Raw genomic sequence first — 7,670 nt, 5'->3', positions numbered from 1 at the left:
AAGTGTAAACATATTTAACATATGTTCAACTCATTCATCAGAATCTGTAAAACACAACACAATTTGTTTTTGAAGACCAGTGTCAGTCTGTCAACAGTGCCTGGCTTTAAGAGGGAAATTAGATGTGCAATAAAACTATAACATAAAACAATAAAATGTCTATCCAGTGCACATATTTTGTAAAAAGTTTACAGATTTTTTGCCAGAAAGACTAATCTGTCCACTGTGTCTGGCTTTAAGTCTGCCAGCTTTCCATGGCACTCTTCGTAAAGCTGGGACAGTGCGGTTCTGGAGAAGTATTTTCTGCCCGGAATTTCGTACCGCTGGAGTCAAGCACTTTAATTAATTTCTTAAAACCGTCGTGCTCCACTGTGTTTAGGGGCATCATGTATTTCGCCAGAAAGAATGAAACGGCTCTCGTTATATCCTTGCTCTTTCTGTACTCACTTCATAAGGAGTAATGGCCACAAAGGACGACGCAATCGATTTCTGTTTTGGTACAGCCCCGCTGCTAGCTCTACTTGTTGATGGAGTAACGTTAGCATCAGCCCGCATTTTCATGCTTTCAGTGTGTTCACAGGGATGACACTTTTTTAGGTGATGGAATAGGTTGGTTGTGTTACCAGTTTTGGTTTTGACCGGGCTACGACATATTTTACAGATCGTTTGAATCTGCGCCTCATCGCTCTTCAAAAAGCCAAACCACTTCCATATAACCGAATTTGTGCTACCTTGTTTGTCGACAATTTCATCATTTTTGACTACTTGCTCGATGTTTGTCTCACTTTCACCACCGCTTTCACTCATTTTTGCTGTCCTCGTCTCCAGCTTGTTTTGCAAAGTGCCTAGGAAATTAGCTAACTCTCTGACGTGCACGTTTAAAGGTGCATGTTGATTGGCTGTTGTCGCATATTGCTGCTGTGTGATTGGCTCTTACAAATCCATATCGAGTAAAAATGCCGAGAGCTTATTATCGTTATTGATATCGATTTTATTGCGATTCGATATTATATCGTTTATCGACACAGCACTACCTCATTCCGTGGACATAATCTGGAATTCATGTAGTCATCCACCACAGCTGTCCCTTCAAAATTAAATGCTCATGTTTCCATTTTCAAACTCGCAAACATACATTTTTATAAGCACACAGATTTTGACCACAGATTAGTACACATTTGAAATAACAAGATGAAGCAGCTGACTGCATGCACTGTGGGATCTACTGTGCTACACTTTTTTTTTTACGGGTAATATGACAGGTGAAACATGAATGCGCCTCCCTCGACCCAGCCCCCACTAATGCCCTCGCCACTGCTCTCTTTATTCATGTACCACATCTGTCTAACCGGATCATGGCCTGTGTTCACTCTGCTGTAACTCTCTTTATGAATTATAAACCAGCTTACACACACTTCAAAAAATATTCTATTTATATCAGCTGCTTTTAACAACATAAAACAGTTTGTAAGCTCATTCTCTTTCATTTTCACTCTAGCCACCTTAAAATCACAGATAAAACTAATTTTGGTTAACAAATCATATTAGGAGTTATGGTATACCTTTTTTTCACACTATCAGTTTTAAAATGATATCACAGAGGCATAAAATTTAGCATATGAATTAAAAATTATTACAATAGACTAATTTGCATAATAAAATATGGGTATTTTCATTAGGGGTCCCATCTAATTGTGTTATGTAAAACCACTCAGTAAAGAAGTATATTACTTTAGAAGCTTTCCTATGTAACAAGGTCAGGAATACCGCTGGGAAATTTAAAGTACACACAGGAATGAAACCACTCAAGCATCTCTAACATGTAGTTGTGTTAACCTTCGCCTTTTGAGTATTAAAGAGATTCAGTGAAGACATCAATCGCCTTAATCATATATGCCATTTCTATTATTAGTAAAGTGCGTAACGGGCACTGAAAGGCAATATTCTGATATAATAAGGTTATTTGTGGTGATAATCTTAAAGGGAAAGGCCGAATCCACCCAAAAATACTTGAACAGAGTGTGTTGTTTAGTGGTGTGTGTTTTCTATTTCTGTAGAAAACTAGACACAGGTCAACAGAAGGATGTTAAATTGTTCCATGACAGCCAAAAAGCAGTTTAACAAAAGAAGCAATTACTAAATGTTTAGTACTGATAACAGCCTGTTAAAAATTAAAACAAAATTGAGGATTTGTATCATATATATATGTGCTATGGTATGCTGCAATAGTTGCTAATATTGTGTGGTGGAGTAGCCTACAGTATTGTCCACGAGATGTACTTGGCTGTTATGCACTTTTAAGGTCTTGTTCCCCACAAGTACCAAATAATTCACTCTTTAGCATTTAAACCAGGCATACAGTGCAGAAGACCTTTTTCACAGCAGATATTTTGACGTCATAGTAGGGAAACCACAGTCGTAATTGATGGCTCACGATGGCTGCATTCCATTTATGTGAGCCATTTCCTGGATCATAGTTTTGTACATTCTTGCCGAGTGCTACAGTTTAGTGGGACACTAAATGGAGCTCATCCATCGTTAATGTTAGCGACACCTGTGCTTTTTCTACTATGACAACCCAAAATGTCTGCTTTGAAAAAGGTCTATTCATTTAATAACCCTTATCTTCGCAACCAAGTAAAAAATAAAGAAAGCTATATTATACAGCTAAAGTGGAAAGCACCATGTAAATGATCATTTCTATTGATTTATAGTGTATTGACTGTTTTGCTAGCTACAACAGACGTTACCGCAATTGTGCAAAAACATGAAAACTGACTATTGAACTTGAAACTTTCACTTACAGTAACGTTAGGCGACTTTTAAACGTTAAACTTGGTTCAGCTGCTGAGGACGTCACATAAGCGTTTATGGGTCGTGTTGTCTTCACAGCGTTGTGCTAAACTTGGGATTAACGATATTATGTTTGGCACGCGCGGGTACGAATGCGTCTCGGATCAACTCGGCAGTTTTGGCTGAAGTTTCGTATCCGATAATCACGTGATCGATCACAAATTTCGGTTCCAGTGGGATCATCTGATCGTTTCGGTCGAAGAATCGGGGATGTTCCTTTATCCATCATTATATAGTCTAATTACTTTAATTTAGGTCAATATAAGTTAAATCTTCCGGTGTGGCTTATAGAATCACAATATGGTTGTGATTGTACTTTAAAATGGAATGAAGAAGGAGTCAGATGCCAAAATAATCATTTACTAATCTCACAATAGTTGACAAGACAGAGAGAGGATATTATAATAGGTATTGTTGCCCTACTACACTAAATATGTTATAATACACATGCAAATAATACTACACTACACACATTATAGATACCAGCTTTCATCAAACTCGATTTGACAGTTCTAGGTGAAAGGTTATCCAATAAGAATCGTTGTCCCGCCCCCAAGCCCCCCCACCCTCCACCCTCCCTCGGTGAAACTGACTGTGGTCCACCAAAGCTCACAGCCACTGGTTGTGTTGTCCACTTTACCTCTACCTACAGCTGCTTTCAGAGCTGATCAAACTGCCATAAAATGCAAAAACAGACACAACGTATATCCCTGTGGTAGTAACACAGGTATGTCTGTGTGAATCGTGTTCGTTTGGAGAAACTGTAACAGTGACAGCGGTGAGGTCAGACTGACTTTACCTGCTGCGTAAAGCCATTTTCAGATAGGACGCGGTGGGCGCTGCACTCCACTATCAAACCCATTCATTTCTATGTGTTGCTTGGTGCAAGAACATACCTGCACTGCGCTGAGCTGAGCACAGCACAAGGTTGCATGTGTCTGCTGTGCTCAGCTCAGCGCAGTGCAGATATGTTCTTGCACCAAGCAACACATAGAAATGAATGGGTTTGATAGTGGAGTGCAGCGCCCACCACGTCCTATCTGAAAACGGCTTTACGCAGCAGGTAAAGTCAGTCCGACCTCACCGTTGTCACTGTTAAGTTACAGTTTCTCCAAACAAACAAGATTCACACAGACATACCTGTCTGCACATATGTTGTGTCTGTTTTTGCATTTTATGGCAGTTTGATCAGCTCTGAAAGCAGCTGTAGGTAGAGGTAAAGTGGACAACACAACCAGTGGCTGTGAGCTCTGGTGGACCACAGTCAGTTTCACCGAGGGAGGGGGGAGGGTGGGGGGCTTGGGGGCGGGACAACGATTCTGATTGGATAACCTTTCACCTAGAACTGTCAAATCGAGTTAGATGAAAGCTGGTATCTATAATGTGTATTACACTGACATAAATCACAACCAGACAGCACCACTCATGGTTTATTTACTTGCAGGACTGAGAGTGACTTTGGTATTGGCTGTAAAATATGTGTGAGGTTTTCCATATTTTATTAAAGTTTTATTTAACTAGATGACACCCTTGGAAGGCTTAACATGTGCCAAAGTATCACATATTCACCCCTCTTTTCACCCATAACTCTTAAACACGCAGTCCTGCGTAAATACTTGAGCATGTTGTATGTTGTCTGTATTATGTTGTTCAGACAGCAAAAGATCGAAGTAACCAACATCACACTGGGTGAGTCTTCTCTTTAAGTGAAAAAGCTTAAATAGAATATGAAGTACTTTCAGTACTGCATGAGTAAAAAGGCTGTTACACAAGCTGCCAGACATAACACTACTTGAAATACCACTGAAATTGCAAATGGGCTAAAGGTTATACTTAAGTCAAAAGTTCCTTTTTGCAAAAACATCCAAATGCCAGTGTTTATATCCAGGATTTTAGCTGTCAGTGTGTGTACTGTCATAAGAGCTTGTTCGTGTATCTGCCCTAAAGCTGAGCCTCCCTCTCATGCTTGCTTTAATATTGACTTTGGTGGTTGATCACTTCTTTAGATAACCACATAAGACAGAGTCGGTTTTTGTCCTCACCCATTCACATGCTCATATCCCCAGCACAAACAAATCCCTTGAAATCTGGAAAAGAAACAGACACTCAGGAACAGCTGCAAAACAGGATGCTGTTGAGAACAGGACACTCCACCCAACATGGCCTGAACAAACAGCTCTGTCAGGGGGCAGAAGGGTGGAGCAGAAAACAGGCACAGGACAGGGGATAAAGAGAGTTGTGCACAAAGCCAAGTGAAGTTCAAGATTGCTGAATATTCTGAAGTGACACTCCATTGCTCTACTTGTTAAGTAGAGCAATGGAGTATCAGCCAGACACTTTTGTAACATGGCTGTGTTCACTGGGGGTCACAGGGCAAACATTGGTTGTTGACTCCCTACTGACCCCCACTATACAGTGGGGCAAATAAGTACTTGATACACCGCTGATTTTTCAGGTTTTCCCACTTACAAAGAATGAACAGATCTGTAATTTTCCATCTTCATTGCTCTTACTGAGGGAAGGAGGTTGTTGCCGAGTGTAATATCAGTTGAGTGCTCCTTTAAAAAGCTGGTTTTATAAATGTAGTTGAGCAGATGACTCTTTAGTATGTACACGCACAGAGCTGTCTTTGTAAGTTAACATAGAGAAACAGCAAACGTCATGAGCAAAAGTGAAGGCCGGCTACTCCATCTCTCACAGAGAGCTGATAATCATATAAACCACCTTAATTTAATTAGACCTCACATCAGCTGGCTCTTTTTTCCCAGCTGTCTCTGTTCCAGGCAGAGGTGAAATATGGTTTCCCCTTTTTAAGATGCTGTGTGTGATGAGTATCAAACATTAGCTGATGAGCTGTCAAAAGAATGATGTTGATTCCCCCTCCTTACCCACGGTAACCGTTGAGACTGCAGTCCCAGCTATTTTCAGGTCATTGACCAGGTCCTCCTGTGTAGTTCTAGGTTGATCCCTCACCTTTCTCAGGGTCATTGATAGTCCACGAGGTGAGATCTTGCATGGAGCCGCAGTCCAAGGGAGATTGACAGTCATCTTGAATTTCTTCCATTTTCTAATAATTGCACCAACAGTTGTTGCCTTCTCACCAAGCTGTTTGCCTATTGTCCTGTAGCCCATCCCAGCCTTGTGCAGGTCTACAATTTTGTCCCTAGTGTCCTTAGACAGCTCTTTGGTCTTGCCCATAGAGGAGAAGTTGGAGTCTGATAGATTGAGTGTGTGGACAGGTGCCTTTTATACAGGTAACGAGTTCAAATGGGTGCAATTAATACAGGCAATGAGTGGAGGATAGGAGGGCTTCTTAAAGATAAACTAACAGGTCTGTGAGAGCCAGAATTCTTGTTGGTTGGTTGGTAGGTGATCAAATACTTATTTCATGCAATAAAATGGAAATAAATTATTTAAAAATCTAACAATGTGATTTACTGGAATTTTTTTGTAGATTCTGTCTCTCACAGTTGAGGTGTACCTACGATGAAAATTACAGATCTGTCCATTCTCTGTAAGTGGGAAAACTTGAAAAATCGGCAGTGTATTAAATACTTATTTGCCCCACTGTACATGGCCATGTCATTATTTCCCCAGGCTCTTACAAATCAAACTAAAACTGATTTCCTGATTGACAGAAAGTCACTTTGAAACATTTTTGATAATTGGTTGTTTTTTGAATGGTTGTTTCCCAGTTTACAGGGATTGTAAAGTTTTTTTAAACTCTTGGTCAAATAAACAAAACACAAACAAACAAACAAACAAAACTATTACTTTACTTAATTATTTCACTTTCATTCACTTTTTCATAAATAATTACCAAAACCAGCACATTAAATGCATAAAGTCAATGTAAATAAATGAGAACTACAAACCTGAAGTTGACTAATATAGAGGGAATGCATGGAGCACTTTGAATTTTAGTCTTTTGCAAGAAAAAAAAACAATATCAGCAGGCTTTCGCTGCTACATAAACCAGTTGATAACTGTGATATTAGTGGGTATGACAAAATATTGCGCTATGCCCAAACTTACCCTAATAGTCTGAATAATATCTGATCATTTTAAAACTGTGATAGGAATTAACCAACAGCAGAAAATGTCAGAAATGTTCTAGTGTGCTGTGGACATTTAAAACATTTCATAATTTCCTTCTGTGTTGTGCAGTAAAATAATATGTTGGCAGTTTTCAGCTATTGTCCCCACAGGGTTTTTTTCCACTGAAGTGTATGGAGTTTTTGATAAGAAATGATTATTCATTTGAGGGTCTTTGCAGTGCTATAGGATGTGCTGCACAGCACCGTCCAAAGTGCTCAAAAATCACAAGTTAAGGCTTTTGGGGATAATGGGGCGGGGGAATTGCTCACAGTGGGCTAAAAGTAGATAGCACAAGATGACCCAGAGGAGTGCAGGAGGAGACAGTGGAAGCGTGGGTCAGCCCTTGAGACATGTACTGATTGGATGTGGAATGACAGCACAAGCCCAATTAGTTTTGGATGCCAGGGCTGCTACAAGGAGGTCGGTGCAAGTGATCAAGCCATTCATGCATTCAAGCACTCGCCCACAGGCGTTCTCTGCCAACAGCCTGGGCAAAGTTACTCTGTCACTGCTTCTGCTGGACTCCTGATTGCTCTCATACTGCTGCTTCTGCTATCATCATCTTCCTTCCTTCCTTTCTTCCTCCCTCCCTCCCTCCCTCCCTTCCTTCCTTCCTTCCCTCTCTCCTAAAATGCGCTTCCTAGCCTGTTCTTTCTTTTTTCCAGCCAATCCTCAGTTGCTTATCTTATGTCTCTTTTTTATCACACCCACTCACACAC

This window comes from Monopterus albus, unplaced genomic scaffold (assembly GCF_001952655.1).
Source record: "Monopterus albus unplaced genomic scaffold, M_albus_1.0 scaffold1.1, whole genome shotgun sequence".
NCBI classification, from domain to species: Eukaryota; Metazoa; Chordata; class Actinopteri; order Synbranchiformes; family Synbranchidae; genus Monopterus; species Monopterus albus.
The sequence above is the reverse complement of the archived record's forward strand: the minus strand, read 5'-3'. Positions refer to the sequence as shown.